We start from the raw sequence: 17,458 nt of genomic DNA on the forward strand, positions 1-17,458 counted from the left end.
TACTGACGAATGGAACCCAGGGCTTCATGTATACGAGGCAAGCACTTTACCACTAGGCCATATTCCCAGCCCACAATCCAGATTTTTAATGCCAATTTTTTTTGTTTGTTTTTTTTTTTTTTTTTGGCCAGTTCTGAGCCTTGGACTCAGGGCCTGAGCACCATCCCTGGCTTCTTCCCGCTCAAGGCTAGCACTCTGCCACCTGAGCCACAGTGCCCCTTCTGGCCGTTTTCCATATATGTGGTGCTGGGGAATCGAACCGAGAGCTTCATGTGTAGGAGGCAAGCACTCTTGCCACTAGGCCATATTCCCAGCCAATGCCAATTTTTTTTGTGTAGATCATTCTATTCTCTTGATGTAAATTGTGTTAAGTTTACATGTAATTATATGGTCACTGATCTAAAGTTGACCTGTTGACATATTTTGTATGTTTTATTGTTTACAAAATTTGGAGGAAATATTATTTTTCTTTTCATGTCTAACACATGTCATAAGCCTTAAAAATGTCACAACCCCAAGCACTTTGCCAATAACAGCATATAGATTTTGGTTTTTTGTTTCTAATTCTGGAATGCCCCTCCCATTTCAGGACTATAAAGTCATTTTGTATGTTCACTTTGTATGTTCAATTGTATGTTTAATTAGTCTGTAATTCATTTGCATATGGACTCATATATATATTTCTACATAGATATAAAATTACCTCATTTATTTGATTGTTAGTGGAACATTTGTTAGAGGCTCATGCTTGTGTTTAGGAAGCCAGCTGCCAAGTCCAGGGAAAAAGCTCAGGTAAAGGAAGAGTTGACCTGTAAACGATGTCTATGTCTTCATAGAACTTTGTATTTATATATTATAAAGTTATAGTGATTATAACTAATGAGCATTTGTTTTTTTAAAATCAGGACCTTGAAAGTGGTCCTGAGTTACATCCTCTGCTCCTTTTGCTTTAGTTTGTTTTTCACATAGGTTCTCTTATTTTTGCCCATGCTGGGCTGGGGACATGATCTTCCCATCTCTGCAGCTGGGATCTAGGAGTATCCCACCGCCACACCCAGACCCAAAAATGAACAGTTAGAAAGAGACTTCTTCCTTTTAAATTTTTTAAATCTTTATCGAAAAGTTGATGAGCAGGGAGTTACAAGGCTTCTTCTTGATTGGCACGTGAACAAAGAATTTTATGTTAGGAGACAAATCTGAAAAGCAGAGCTGATTAATTTTTAGTTTTAGGATAAAAGTGAGCCTGCTTCTAGTGGTTCATGCGTTTAGTCCTCGCTACTCAGGAAGTTGAGAGTGCAGTTTGAGACGAGCCAAAAAGATCCAGCAAAAGCCGGGCTGGATCTGGGCTCCAGTGGCTTCTTATTGTAATCCCAGCTACTTAGGAAGCTGAGATCTGAGGCTTGTGGCTTGAAGCCAAAGTGGGACAGGAAATTTCCAGAGACTCAGCTCTAATTAACCAGCAAAAATCCAGAGGTGGAGGTGTGGCTCAAGCAATAGAATGATGAAAACTCTAAGGCCCTTCAATTGAGCCCAGTACCAGCACACACACACACACACACACACACACACACACACACACGCACGCACGCACACGCACGCGCACGCACGCACGCACAGACATATAAAATACAACCAGGGCTGGAGGTTTGGTTCCGTGATAGTGTGAACTGAGCTCAAACCCCAGTATTGAAAAAATAAAAAACAAAAAAGGACAAGACCTATGATCTTATTTCTACAGAAGTGCTGATATTAGAAGCAGGTCTTGGTAGGAATTCAAAAGAAATGATAAGAAATCATACATTGACTTCAAAGTGATTATAAACCTGACTCTAGGACCAGGACACATTTTACTGGGTGAAGCATTTTGATGGGGGAGGCACTTGGCTGGCTTCCTATGTGGAACTGGAGAAGTAGGGAAAGAGCCCCAGCTTTGCAGATGGATGGATGCTTCAGAAATGCACATGGTGAGGACTAGAGGCATAGCTTAGTGATAGAGGCTTGCCTCACAAACACATCGTTCTGTGTTCAAACCCCAGCACCGCTCCTTCTCCACAAATAAAGCTCTATGTGGAATTCTCAGAACTGCATAGATACCTGCAGAGCCATGAGAAGGCAGATGGAAAGTGGGAGCATCCTCCTTGAGAGTCACTGTAGATTGGCTGTGTTCTGGGGCAACACTCTTCATGCAGCTGCTTTCTCTGAATTCATTTGTGCCCTCACACACAGAAATAGTAACAGCTACTTGCAATTGCTGATATCAGAGATCTTGCCCATCTTGTGTTCTCTTCTCTAAACTCTCCCCATCACTTTATAAATAGACCGATTGCTAACCATGCTTTACTTCCCCTATAGGGCAATACTGTTTCCTACTGGGATTTAAGGGACATACCCATTGTCAGGATTCTAAATAGACGGTTCTCTTTGCAGTCCCTAGGAGAAGAAGCCTGTGGGTTTACTTTATTATATTGCATCTTTTTTTTCCTGGTAATATAGCAGTTGGAATTTCAGCCTTATGAAGGAGGAATATCAGACTCATCTTCACTAGAATCTGAGATTTGTCTTTTATTCTTTATAGCCTAAAAAGCCTTTGACAATTGCAGGTCAAGTTAAAATAAAGCTTTATCTTCAATCCAGGACCTTCAATTACTTTTTAACATGCATCCACCACTTAACCAGACATGAAAGTTGTGTGTTATTTTCTTTTATGACAGATGAGAATTTTTCTTTATCATATCTTTTCATCCTCTCATAATCTCTTGATATTTTATAGCATATTTCTTTGTTTTATTTTCATTTGGGTTTTTGACATTGATCCTTGTTTTGATTTTGAAAATATTATCCAATGACAAAGCAGAAAATGTTCCATAATTACTTTTTTGCAGTCAATGGAACTTTTCTTATTTTTCACAGTTTTATTTAAAACTAAGGCTATTACTATTGGGAATAGAATACCTAAAGATTATTGAATGAATGGTGTTCCTATTGTTGATATGGAAAAGTCTAATGTCATTCTGATTCTCAGCTTTGGGGAGTATTTATTTTTCCTTCTCTCAGGAAGAATTCAGAATATTACTTTTCCTTATAATTCCATGAAATGAAGTTCATATGGATATTTTTTAAAAGTCTATTTTACTAAGTACTCAGTTACTCCTGACTCCTACCTGAAATTCTTGTCTGCTAAACATCTTATAATGCACAGGCCAGGCCTTCAGAACAAAGAATTATTAGATCTAAAATATTAGTAGTGCCCAAGTAAGAAATTTGCCATAGTGCATGGCCAGCCTCCTTTATTACTTTGGATCCCATATGTCAGTATAAACAAGACTTTCCTCAGATACATGTCATTCATTTCTTGAGAGAAGAATTTTTCGGTCCCTGCTGGAGACCATAAACCTGGTCACTCATGTTTTAAGCTAGATAAAAGAGGGAAGCTGGCAGGCTCTTGAGATTTGGTATAGAGATTTCTCTTTAAAATCATGTTTTCTTTCTAGCAACTAATGTCAGCATGATCTTTGTTAATATCTGTTTGGTTCAGGTATTTCCAGAATTGTGGTCACCAAGCTGAGAGAGACAGGAATGAGATAAGATACCCAAGTTTCACTTTTACAGATCATCATATATTCTCCTGCTTATTAGTATCTTTTTAATCCTTGTTTCTCAAGCTTCTGCTACCTCTCCTTTCTGAGCCATGTGAGGTCTTTGGGTTTAACTAGGTTGGTTCTGGCTAGGGTCACCTCTGCAGCATTTTGAAATGACCTTACTGAGTTCTGTTAAACCATTCACCCTCCTCAGCGTGACTCCTCCTAATGAAGTAAGGTTTGGGGTTACAGATGTTTCCTAGATTCATCAAATATGAGGTTTAAGTTTCTATTTCTTTTTTTTGGCCAGTCCTGGGCCTTGGACTCAGGGCCTGAGCACCATCCCTGGCTTTTTCCCCGCTCAAGGCTAGCACTCTGCCACCTGAGCCACAGCGCCCCTTCTGGCCGTTTTCCATATATGTGGTGCTGGGGAATCGAACCGAGAGCTTCATGTGTAGGAGGCAAGCGCTCTTGCCACTAGGCCATATTCCCAGCCCAAGTTTCTATTTCTTGATCTCCTTGTGAGAGGGTACTGGAGATGTCATTTAAAAGGAAGCAATCAAAACTAGGAGAGAGGGACAGAAGGAGTGACATAGTCCAAAAAGAAATACATTCTTTTCCTGGCTTCAGTGACTATAACCCCTCTGCACATCACCTTTATGATAACAATAAAATATTTTTTAATGAAGCAACAAGGACTTTTATGTCAAATTACAGAAAAAAATCTTTCTCTGTCTCTCTTTATTTGCTTCAAGTTCACAAAGCATAGTTTGTGCTCCTTTGCAATATGCTCACAGAAGCTCCTTAACCTTGCTGTGTTGAGACCCTGTTCATCCATCATAACTGCAGTAGAGTATTTCTTTCTTCCCAAAAGGACAAAAGTATTGAATGAATGCTTTGGAGAGCCAGATAAGAAATGAATAACTTTGGGAGAATCAACGAGATTTGAGAGGAGTATGATCTTGGTTGAAACGTATAGGTTAAGTAAGTATTTAGTTGTCAAAGAGTGTGGAGAAAATTCTACACGAGGAAAACCAAAAGTAAGAAAAGATATGGAGGTGTGAAAAAACTTTCAGGGCAATAATAATGGCCACCGTTGGCCTTGAGTTGGTAAACCTATCTCATCCTTGCATAATATCCTTGAGGAAGATAAGCTGAGTACTGTCATGTTTCTCATAGCCTAAATGAGGAAACGGAGACATAAGAATGTTTAACAAGGTTTATTGGTTGGCGAGTGATGGGGCCAGGAGGGAGACCCAGGAAGTGCAGCCCACGGTACATGTGACCTTCATGATCACTTCAGGCTGAGCCTTGGCAAAGGTCATTATGAAGTGTAATGAGTGCTGGGAGATAGGACCCGTGAGGAAGTTTGCAGCCAGTTTGTTAAAGGCTCTTATACTATACCAAAGGATTTGGACTTAATACACTTAAGGCATTTCTAAAAACTTACTAGCTTATATATCCTAAGCAAACTAACAGGTTGTCTCTAAGTCCTCTTGAACAATGACTCCCATCCACCATATAAAAAAGCCTTAACATTTCTGTTTCCTGGAGTATTTCCTAAGTCCCGGGGCTGAGAATTGCCTCCAGTGCAGCTGGTTGGCTTAAACAATTTCTCTGCTATAACTACTGTTCCGAATACTACCACACTGAGTTAGCATGATCTATACCAATCCACTATACCACTGGTGCACTCTGTGTGACTGGTCTTTCTGCAAACATTTCACTGACGATACTCTGGATGCTTATTATCCTGCCATCATTTACTGAAAAGATTCTTCTTTCTCATCCCGTTGGATGGTCCTGACACACTTGTTGACCATAGATGCATGAGTTTATTTCTGGACTCAATTCTATCCCAGTGATTGTATGTCTATACTTGTACCAGTCCCACATTGTTTGGTTATTTTTGTTGCTGAATAGTGAGTTTAGGAATCAAGAAGTAAGTATCCTCTAAGATTGTTTTGACTAATCTAGCCCATTGAAATTGTATGTTAATTTTAGAATCAATTTGCCAGTTTCCACAAAAAGAAGTAAGTAGGCCTCTGTTGAATCTCTACATTCCTTTGGGAAATCTTGCCATAATTAATAGTTTAAAGTTTTCAGATTCATAAATGTGGGATATTTTTCTAACTAGTTAAATCTTTAAAAATGCATTTTAACATTTTATAGTTTGTGGAGTATAAGTTTTGCATCATTGGCTTAAACTTATTCCTAGATTGATATTCTTTTAGTTAGCATTGTAAATGGAATTAAACATGTTTTCATTTCTGTATTGTTTGTAACAAATATATGGACAATTGATTTTTGTAAGTCTGTCTTATTTCCTGCAACTTCACTGAATTCACTTATTAACAGTTTTCTTTTTCGGTGTAAATTTATTGGACTTATTTTATATCATGTCATCTGTGAATACAGTTTTATTTCTTACTTTCCTATATGAATGCTTTTTAAAATTTTTCTTGCTTGCTTGTGCTAATGAGAACCTCCAGTACAATGTTCAAAAGTACGTTAAAAAATGTTGGGAGAGTCATGATCTTGGTCTTGTGACTTATCTTAGAGATATTATGATACTTCTAGCATTGTTCATGATTGTTTAGACTATTTAGGATTGGCTTTACTATTTCTGTGTCATTTCTTGGTCATAGGGAAGTTGTATGTTTATATTTTTGAGGCACCTGCGAACTACCTTCTAGAGTGGTGCACTCGTTTACCTTCCACAAACAGTGCAATAGAGTTCCTTTTCCCCCATATCCCCATCAGTATTTGTTGTGGTTCGAATTCTTTTTTTTTTTTTTTTAACTTTTTTTTTTTTTTTTTTTTTTTTGGCCAGTCCTGGGCCTTGGACTCAGGGCCTGAGCACTGTCCCTGGCTTCTTCCCGCTCAAGGCTAGCACTCTGCCCCTTGAGCCACAGCGCCGCTTCTGGCCGTTTTCTGTATATGTGGTGCTGGGGAATCGAACCTAGGGCCTCGTGTATCCGAGGCAGGCACTCTTGCCACTAGGCTATATCCCCAGCCCGTGGTTCGAATTCTTGATGGTGGGCAATCTAACTGGGGTGAGATGGAATCTCAAAGTTGTTTTATTTTGCATTTCCTTTATGGCGAGGGATGTTGAGCATTTCCTCAAGTTTTTATTTGCCACTCTTATTTCTTCTTCTGAGAAGTCTCTCTTTAGCTCCTTTGCCCATTTATTGATTGGTTTAATAATTTTCAGGGGCTTAACTTTTTTTAGCTCCTTGTATATTTTTTATATTAGTCCTATGTCACATGTATGGCTGGTTAAAGATCTTCTTCTAGTCTGTTGGCTCTTTCTAATTTAGTAACTATGTCCTTTGCTATGCACATATTCTTTATTCTGGTTTAATCCCATTTGTCAAGTGTCTCTCCTATTTGCTGGGCATATACTTATTATAAGTTCTAATGTTTCTCCTATTCCATCCTGCAATAATTTCAAAGTTTCAGGTCTGATGTTGAGTTTTCGTTGTTTGTTTTTTTTTTTTTAACCTTCTTTGAGTTTGTATTGAGCACAGTGACAAACAGGGGTCAAATTATAGTTTTCTGCATATGGATGTCCAATTTTCCCAACATCAATCATTGAAGAGATTTTTTTTTCTGCTGTAGAACTGTTGCTCTCTTGCCAAGTATCAGATAACTGTAAATATATGGCTTCATTTCTGGCTCTTCTACTCTGTTCCATTTGCCTGTTTTTATACCTGTATCATACTGTTCTTGTCACTATAGCTGTAATAGAGCTTCACATTTGGAACTGTGATACCACCACAGCCTTGATTTTTGTTTGACTAAAACTGCGTTGGGTATTTGAGGTCTTTTGTGGTTTCACATGAATTTTTCAGTTTTCTCTACCTCAGTGAAGTACATCATTGCTATTTTGATGGAAATTGTATTAAATTTGTAGATCACCTTTGTCAGCATGGCCAGTTTCATGACATTAATTCTACCTATCATGAACATGTGAGGTCTTTCTATTTCCTGATGTCATCTTCAATTTTTCTTCAGATTTTTAGTTTTTTCTCTAGAGATCTTTTGCTTCCTTGGATAAGTTTATTACTTAACATTTTTTGAGGCTATTGCAAATGGAATTTTCCTCTCTGCTGTACACTGTTGGTATACAGAAAGGCTACTGAATTTTGTGCTACTTTTCCAAAGTTATTGGTCAGCTTGGAGTTGGAGTCTCTCAGGTTTTTTAGATATAAGATCATGTCATCTGCAAATAGGGATAGTTTGACTCCTTTCCCTATATGAATTTCTTCTATGTCTTTCTCTTGTATTTTTGCTTTGGCCAGAAGTCCAGAATCATATTGAAAAGGACAACCTTGCCTTGTTCCTGATTTTAAGGAAAATGGTTTTAGTTTTTCACTATTTAGTATACAGTTGGATGTTGGTCTGTCATATATAATAGCATTTATGTTGAGGTATGTTCCTTCTATTCCCAGCTTCTCCAGAGGTTATAACATGAATGGATGTTGGATTTTGTTGAAGGCTTTTTCTGCATCTTTGAGAAGATCATGTAATTCTCGCCTTTGGCTCTATTAATGTGGTTTATTATGTTTATTGATTTACATATATTTAACCAGCCTTGCATCTCTAGGATAAAAACCTATTAACCAGGGCTGGGGATATGGCCTAGTGGCAAGAGTGCTTGCCTTGTATACATGAGGCCCTGGGTTCAATTCCCCAGCACCACATATACAGAAAACGGCCAGAAGTGGCGCTGTGGCTCAAGTGGCAGAGTTCTAGCCTTGAGCAAAAAGAAGCCAGGGACAGTGCTCAGGCCCTGAGTCCAAGCCCACGACTGGCCAAAAAAAAAAAAAAAAAAAACCTATTAACCAACTTGATAATAGTGTATAAATACTTTTTATTGTTGAATTTTGTTGGCAAGTATTTTATAAAGGAGCTTTGCATCTATGCTTTTCAGAGAGATTGGTCTATAGTTCTCTTTTTTTTCATAGTCTGAGAATTTAAACCATTAATATTCAGAATTATTAAAGCTGTTCTTGCTTTAGTGAGACTGTATTAATAAAGTCTACTTTCCCACAGTGTTCCTCGGAAGGCACAGCCTTGGGCTTATGCAGTCACCTGGAGATGAGAGTGGGTTGTGCAGGGCTCCCATTGGCAGTCGCCTTCCATAACCTTTCTGTTATACCATCTGCCTCTATTGGCATCACAACCAGTTGTTAGGCTCCATTAACTGTTGGCTGACTGCTTTATTGGTTTTGGCCTTGTAATGGTATATAAATTGCTCCATAGTCTCACTCAATTAAATTCAAGCTGCTTTGCAGAGGTAATTTTGAGAACAGTCTTTGAATTTGTGCTGAAACCTAGAAGCTAATATTTCTCTGTTTATCTCTGATAAACTAACTGACTGAGGGTTAGTTTCTTGCTCTCGTGTAACTACCAGAACCTTTATAACTGATTGCTACCAAATTGAATTCTTTATTGTTTTCAAAAGTATACTTAGGTTTGAACTTTGAACTCTCTGTTTCAAGTAAAATCAATTCCTTTGGGAGGAAACCTTCAGAACTCTCTTTTTTCAGATTGCCTGCTCCCTGGGTACAATCTCAGAGTTGCTCTAAAGGTAAATCTAAGGATAAAGTTTCATTTCTTTCAAAATAATTTTCTGATTTTTGAATTGGGGTGATATTCTCTGGTGAGAAAACTTGAGATTTCAATAGTCTCAGTCTTTCATACTTGGGGTAATTTCCATCAGTGAGTAGGGGCCAGGTGAAGAAATGGAGACCCTACACTGTTAAAACATGTTCACAAAGGTAGGGGAAATTAGTCTTCATTCAGAAACAGCACTGGAAATGTGGATGGACAGACCCTACTTCTTCTAGGGAAATATTGTATGCCTTGAATAAGAGCAGAGGGTAAATGTAGTCTCATTCTCTTGTCTATTCCCACCTGGATTGGGATTTTCTCTTATTGGTTTCTTTTCTGTTCTTTTCTTTTTTTGCTGGTCCTGAGACTTCAACTCTCAGCCTGGGTGCTGTCCCTGAGCTCATTTGACTCAAGGCTAAAGCTCAGTCACTTGAGCCACAGCTCCACTTCCATTTTTTAGGTGGTTAATTAGATATAAGAGTCTCCCAGACTTTCCTGTCTGGGCTGGCTTTGAACCATGATCATCAGATCTCAGCCTCCTGAGTAGCTAGGATACAGGTGTGAGCCACTGTGCCTGGCTTGGGCTGGGATTTTTATCATGCTACATAATGGGTTTGTTTTGTGGAGGATCATGACTCCTGGACTACAGACTCTTGATGCTCTTTTACAGATTTTTCTTTTAAGATTTAGTAAGGATTTATTTTAATAAAATTGGTTTAAAAGGGGGAGAAATGGAGAAGAGAGAGAACATCATTTCCTGCTCCTCGTGCAGGTAGTACAAGTTAAAAAGTCTGATTCGGTGGGTGCTTTTTTTTTTTTTTTAGATTCATGTTTCTTCATTTGTTTTATATGTGTAGGATAATTTCCAAAGATTTTTTAATGGTTGTTTCTTTTGTAATTTTCATAAAATATGATTGATTTCTGGGGAGCATAGGTCCATGGAGCAATCTCTTCCTTCTTTCTAGAAGAGAAACCCCAGATGTCATACCATTCTTATCTTTTGTGCCAGTACCAGGCTTGAAGTTGACCTTGCATTCTCACTTGGCTTTATCACTCATGGCTGTCACCCTATCAGTTGAGCCATACCTTTAGTCTAGCCTTTTTACTAGTTAAATGGAGATAGAGTCTTACAGGCTTTTCTACCTGGGCTGGCTTTGAATTGAGATGTTCATATATCAACCTCTGGGGCTGTTAAAATTACAGGCATCACCCACCATCACCTAATTTCTCACACGTTTTTGAAAAGTACTTAATTATATGAAAGAATGATCATGGCATAACAATGGGGAAACATTACAATTTAAAAATAGTTTTGTTATAGTCCTAGCTGGATTAGTTATATATGCAATCTAAAAGTTTTAATACTTATATTTGTACGCTAAAAAGATTCAAAAATGCTTAATATTGATCTTTTATTCCAAACTTTATTTTGTGACTATATATTATTATTATAATACAAAGTAAATTAAAATGAAATATAATATCTTAGTACTCTTAGCACAACAAGCTTTTGGACACTGTCCTTGCAGAGTGCAGCAGTAGTAAGGGGACAACAATGTTGCATAATTCAGATCTTTCTCAAACCCTCTTGGGTAATAGCACTTGGTGCTTCTGCATACTGGTTGGAACACCAATACATGATAATTACTCATAGAAGCACCAGTACATGATAATTATACTAGTTACAATTGCTGGGATATTTATGAAGCCAGTAACAGAGAGCCACATTTGGACTACATTGAAAACTAGGAAAGTGACTTTTATACTATTTATACACATATTTTTCTCAGACTTACTTCTTTGTCTTTATTTTTTTCTCTTTTTTGGGGGGGGCCAGTCCTACGAACTCAGGACCTGAGCACTGTCCCTGGCTTCTTTTTGCTCAAGGCTAGCACTCTGCCACTTGTGCCACAGCGCCACTTCTGGCCATTTTCTGTAGATGTGGTGCTGAGGAATCGAACCCAGGGCCTCATGTATACGAGGCAAGCACTCTTGCCACTGGGCCATATTCCCAGCCCTCTTGTCTTTATTTTTGAAACAGGTTTTTTTGTATAGTCCAGGTTAGCCTTGAACCCACTATGTAGTCCAGGCTAGTCCCAAACTCATAATTCTCCTGCCTTAGTTTCCCAAGTGCTGGAATTATGGATTTTCACCACTGCACCTGGCTTTCTCAACCTCTTGCCTGTGATGATGATGGTGGTGGTGGTGGTGGTGGTGGTGGTGGTGGTGGTGGTGGTGGTGGCAGTGGTGATGATGATGATGATGGGTAATACTAAGTACTTACACTGTGTCAAACCTTTTCCTTTTTTGCTTGATATAAATACTCACAGCCATGTGGTAGATATATCTTTATTTTATAAGCATAGACTAAGTAACTGGTCTGCTTAAATTAGAAAGGTATTTAGAGACCAGAAAACCTGATTTAAATTGGGTTAAACATTTAGAGTTTTTTGTTGTTATTGTTGTCTATGTTATCACTTATTTGTTTATTGCATTCTTTCTCTTTGGCATGTTATAAGAAATTAGGAATGGTGCTTCTTATACCACAAAGTCCAAGTTCCTCTAACTAGTTAGTGGTTCACTTTCTAAGTTCTTACCTGTTCTAGTAATCAGCCTGCTGGTATTTAGAGATTCTGTTCTGGGTATGAGAATGATTTAGTGTAACATTTTTCCAGTAGTGTTTCTTTTAGATTTGTGGTAACATAACTCCAGGAAAGACTGAGAGGAATTTATGATCTAAGGGATGACATCAAGAGGATTTGACAAAGACCTGAAAAGAATGAGGACTCAAAAGAATGTAGACTCAATCGTGCAATGAGAGGATTAGTTTAATTTAGGTAGAGTTAAGAAGGGAGAACTGAGGGAGGAGCTTGCAGAATTCCATCCATTAAATTCAAGCTATAGTGCAGTAAAATAAAGACAAAACAAACAGATATTATTAAGCCAAACGATGTAGAATTAGACTTCAATCTTGTGTTGGCTATTTTTTTTGTCAACAAATGTCTTCAAGGCCTGTGTCTTATTTTGAATAGCTAATTGACAAAGAGCTATCATGTGGTCATGAATTATGGACAGCAAGTCACCTTACTTGGTTACTTTTTTTTTTTTTTTGGTGGTAATACTGGGATTTGAACTTAGGATATGTTACCTAATAGGCAAGCATTTTACAACTTGAGCCAGAATTAACTTTTATATAATAAAATCAACCAAAATACAACTAATACTTCTGTGTGAAACACAGAAGCAAGTCATCATGGAGATAAGTGATTGTATTTGTTCTTTAAAGTATAATGCTTAAGATCAGATGTATTTTTTTATTTATTTTTTTTTGCCAGTCCTGGGCCTTGGACTCAGGGCCTGAGCACTGTCCCTGGCTTCTTCCCGCTCAAGGCTAGCACTCTGCCACTTGAGCCACAGCGCCGCTTCTGGCCGTTTTCTGTATATGTGGTGCTGGGGAATCGAACCTAGGGCCTCGTGTATCCGAGGCAGGCACTCTTGCCGCTAGGCCATATCCCCAGCCCAAGATCAGATGTATTTTTAAAATCACACTATTTTATTATTTTTGGTTAACCTGCATCTGTTAGAATTTTAAGTTGATAGATACAATTTGGCTAATATGAATAGTTCTTAAGTTTTTAGAGTAGCTTAAAATTCAGTATATACTAATATAATTTGTGTTCATCTTCATATCTATTAATTTGTTACTAAGTTGTTCTGTGTAAGGATCTTTACATCACAAACTTTAGAAATCCTAAAAGAAAAATTTAAATCCATGAAATTTGAAAACATTTTTAAAATACTTGAGAAAGTGACCAAGTAACTTGGGGAACTAACCAAGATTGTAAATAAGAATGATTAGGAACAAGAATTTAGCTACAGGTAATAAAATATTAATAAAAGAATAGCTAACATTGATTCTGATTTTATTAGAATTTTAAGCAGAACAACATGGCTTATTAATTATATGTAAAATGCAAGGATGCTAGATTTTAAATTTTACAGTGGTAATAGTACATATTAATTTAAAACCACAGTAACTAAACAGTTTTATCCTCTGGCCTCCTTGGACTTGGAAAGACTGCGCCTTGACACATTTTCATTCTGGATGAATAGAAGCTTTGTGTGGCTATTCTGTGTTTACTCAGTCTGTAATACTTGTCTAGACAAGGACAATAAGCTGGTTGGTGCCAAATATGAAGGGAGCAGCAGGTTCCAAGAACTCGTGGTATACTGTGGTTGTTGGAAGCTCTCTTTCTCTAAAGTCCTCACCACTTTACCCCTTGCGTAACATTCCTACTTAAAACCATGTTTTCTCTGAAAAGTGAAATCTGCCCCCATTGGATTAAGGCAAACAAAGGATGCCCCATTCAGCAGCTTTAGTTACTCTGACAATGGAGCTCACCTTGCCCTGCTCTCAGGATTCCTGACCTGACCCATCGGTGGCCTGGAACCCTTATCCTGGAGCCTGTGTTCTGAAAAGAGGCTTCAAGATCATGCCCCATTTTTGGTTGGAAACATTACTTTAGGCTGAATTGACACCCTGTCTTGCCCAGCAGAGCTTTACTTTATTTGTTGTGGTTGTATCAAAATTGACCTTCTCAGTACCTCTGTCCCTGGTTCATTGTAAGGTGTCACTCGTTTGATATTCCAGGCTATTTTCATTTTATTTTTACTGCTTATTGTTTGTTTTTCTGTTAGGTCCCTAAGTGAGGCTGCTAGCATTGTCTAATGTTCACTGGTAAGGTTGTAAGTAGATGCCTGTATTGAGTAGACAGTAGTGGCTCCATCTTTGATTATATGCTGCCTATTCCTCAGTGATAAGTAGTCCTAAGCCTTCTAGTATACTTCTTCATAAAAATCTTCTTTAAATTTCACACACACACACACACACACACACACACACACACACACACACACACACGGGTGCATGTCCTGGGGATTGCACTCTAGGCCTAGACATTTTCCTGAACTTGTTTTGCTCAAGGCTAGTGCCCTGCCACTTGAGCCACTCATCCACTTTCAGTTTGGGGTGGTTAATTGGAGATAAGATTCCCATGGGATTTCCTGTCTGGGCTAGCACCAAACTAAGATCCTCAGATCTCAGTTTCTGAGTAGCTAAGATTATAGGCATGAGCCACCAGCACCCAGCTATTCCAGAGGTGACTTCTAATGACAGAGTCATCAAAGATAGAAGACATTGGGATTGTTTGATCTCTTTTCTAAACTTGAGTTATACTTCAAAATTACCTCACTATGGGTTAGAGATGTGGATCACCGCTACAGCACTGACCTAGCAAGTGCAAGGTTCTGAGTTTAATCTATAACGTTGTAAACAAAATAAAATCCCTCCACTCTTCTTACTCCAAGACTTAATGGAATTAGTGGTGTTTGTAGTGGTGAGCTATAATACATATATTTTAGTCCAAATGGGAGACCTTTTTTTTTTTAAGAGCACAGATCAACTTCAATGAAAGTTGAAGAGGGGTGTCAAGGTAACCTGAAGAGGGTCAGGAGACACGAGGCATGGTGGGGGTAGGAATGGAGGGACTTAAGTAGGGTCCTAGGTGGGAGCAGGATTGAGAGTTCCAGGTAATGGCCTGAAATGGCCTGTTTCCAGGAACCTATTGTGTAGATTAAGGGCTTGGCCAGGGATAGCTTGTTTGGAGGCACTCAGGTGCTGTCACCTGAGGGGTGAGGTTGGGTATGGGAGAGTGGGCCTTAACATTTAGATTAAAATTCTAGGCAGGAGAATTTCAGGAAAGTCCCCCAGGGAGAGGGTAGTCAGTGGGCCAAAATATTGGAAACATTTTGATATGACCTTCCGTTCAGATTTTCTTTGTGCAGTCATGGTGGATCTTTTGTTTATAATGTGTCATCAAGCAAGATTATCGATTTTATTTTCTTTATACCACTTTACTTTCTGTTGGATAATAGGACTCATATTTTTAAAACTTACTCCTCAGGAAAAAAAAAGAATTTCCCTCTTAAATGTTTGTGCTATTGTTGTTAGTAGTTATCATTTATAATAGAATTTATGCTCTGAGAACTTTAACTGTTATACTGGATGGGAAAGATTGGTTTTCTATAACTACTGAAAATAACAATAAAAAGCATATTAAGTTAGTCTTTAATTGAGGAACTGGGAACTGCAGTAGTTATTTTGTATTTCATATTGTTATATGGGAATTTGATCATGAGATACAGAGAAGCCACATTTAGAGAAGTCAAATTGGGAGTCTTTATTAGAAAGCTGGTGAATGCGAGCAGACACATGTTCCCAGAAACCTTGCAGCCTCGAGTACACTTAACACTTAAGAAAACTGAGCCGTGAGGGTAGTAAGGAAAGAACAGGAAAACAATTTCAACAAACCAGATCAGCTGTCATGGAGTGTTGAAGTAGCATGTAATGATGACCTGAGGAGAGTCAGAAGACACAAGGCACAGCGCAAAATACAATGGCGGTGGGGCTGCTTGGGGCCTAAACAGGGTCATGGTCAAGGGGCAAGGTCATAGACAGCTTGAGAGTTCAGACAGTCTCACAAGTTCGTGGTACAGTTCTGGCAGGTCCAGTAAACTATTGTCCAAGTCCCAGCCCTGCTTCTAGGAATTCAGGCACACCCATCACCTGAGAGTGGGACTTCTCCTTCAATCACCAAGAGACTAAGATGGCGCCAGTTAGACCCAATTCCCCATCATCCACTACATTGCTAAGATGGTGCCAATTAGACCCGGGATCCTTATTTTAATGTTTTACTTATATACTTATTTATTGTGTGCTATTATTTATAATTCCTTTCTATTCTCTCTTACATTGTTTTCTTTTTCTTCTAACTTGTATAGCAGCAGCTGGCCTAGTACCTTACAGAAGCATTCAGCCTCCTTGCTATGCTGTCATGTCAGATGTGGTTGAGATATCCCCTATCTGTGGAACAACTGTAACTTCGGGATACTGCAGAAGTGAAGCTGCCTTGGAGGGTTAATGGAGACCATGCATAAAACTTCTCCACTTGATAAAAGAGGAAACCCTAATGATTAAATGGTGTCCATATCACTGCACTCTCACTTTCCAGTTCCAACAGACCTATAAGCAGATGAAGAGGATATCGATGTTGCTGAGTTGGGTAACTTAGGGACCCTTCAGGTCTTTTGGCCATTGGGCATTATTTCACTAAAAAGAGGATCTTAAATGCATTGTGCTGATTTATTGACTGCAGTAAGCAGAATGCTTGTTTAGAGCTGGGTGAATAACAGAGCAATGGCATGGTGAAGTCAGCTAGTAGGCGGCAAATCACTACACTTTGCTTCACACTGCCAGAATTATTTCCTAATGGACAAAGTACTTATTATACAGGACTCTAAGTATTCACACACAGTGAGACCAAAGGAGGATGTTCTTAGGAGAGGAACACAAAAGTATACTCACTGCCTCTATGTCTCTGTTCATATTAAATAAAATTTATCAAAATAAACTCCAGGAAATCGAAACGAGGATTTTTTCCTTTCTTTCTTTTTTGTCTTGTTTGTCCATCTTTCTGTCTTTGGGGGACAAGGTGGGGAACAAAAATGGAGGGACAATACAGCCCATTCGTAAGGAAATGGAAGGAGTCGAAAAAAAATCATGCTAAGTGAAGTGAGCCAGATCCAGAGAAACAAGATCTCTACAGTTTCCCTCATAGGAAATAATTAGTACATCTCTAGGATAGACATAGCAGAAGAACATAATAGCTCAATAGCTATGTCCGCATGAACACATAAGATAATGCTAAGTGAAATGAACTCCATGTTATGGAAATAAGTGGTTTATCATTATTGTAATTAATTTCACTGTATAGACATGTATTGGAACTAGGGAAGGAAAAGGGAACACCAAAATTGAAAGACAAAGGATAAAAAGACAAGCCATGGCAATAGCGATATTTACAAAACCAGCTGGTGTAAACTAACCATACAACTCATGGCAGGGAGGGTTCTGGGGAGGGGGGAGACATTGAAAATGAGGGAGGAGGTAATAAGTTGGATAAGAAATGTACTTGCCTTACATATGAAACTGTAACCCCTCTGTACTTCACTTTGACAATAAGGAAGAGAAAAGAAAAGAGGCCCCCCCCCAAAAAAAATGGAGGGACAAAGGACAAGAAAAAGCAGCAGTGGTATTCCACAGAAACGATGTTGAAAATGAAGTGTGCAACATGTGAATGGGGACTGGAGGGAAATCCTGCGAGAGAACAAAGGAAAGAGGCCACTGTCCGGAAAGAAATGTA

General features: G+C 38.6%; 2 long non-coding RNA genes across 3 annotated transcripts in view; one reads left to right on the forward strand and one right to left on the reverse strand.

Annotated features, from left to right (window-relative positions):
• Positions 1–16,716, forward strand: part of LOC125360419 — a 60,953-nt gene extending 44,237 nt beyond the window's left edge. The window contains exon 6 of one of the 2 annotated variants that reach the window (XR_007212733.1): positions 16,038–16,716. This is a non-coding gene — a long non-coding RNA (uncharacterized LOC125360419). The remainder of the gene's footprint in view (positions 1–16,037) is intronic. The other variant, XR_007212734.1, reaches the window with a different exon arrangement.
• On the reverse strand, positions 1,816–17,256 carry LOC125360421. The gene is made up of 3 exons (XR_007212736.1): positions 17,023–17,256; positions 6,265–6,267; positions 1,816–1,827 (listed from the first exon to the last, which is right to left on the reverse strand). It is a non-coding gene; the product is annotated as an uncharacterized LOC125360421 (long non-coding RNA).
• Positions 17,257–17,458: the final 202 nt, after the last annotated feature.

This window comes from Perognathus longimembris, chromosome 12 (genome assembly GCF_023159225.1).
Source record: "Perognathus longimembris pacificus isolate PPM17 chromosome 12, ASM2315922v1, whole genome shotgun sequence".
NCBI classification, from domain to species: Eukaryota; Metazoa; Chordata; class Mammalia; order Rodentia; family Heteromyidae; genus Perognathus; species Perognathus longimembris.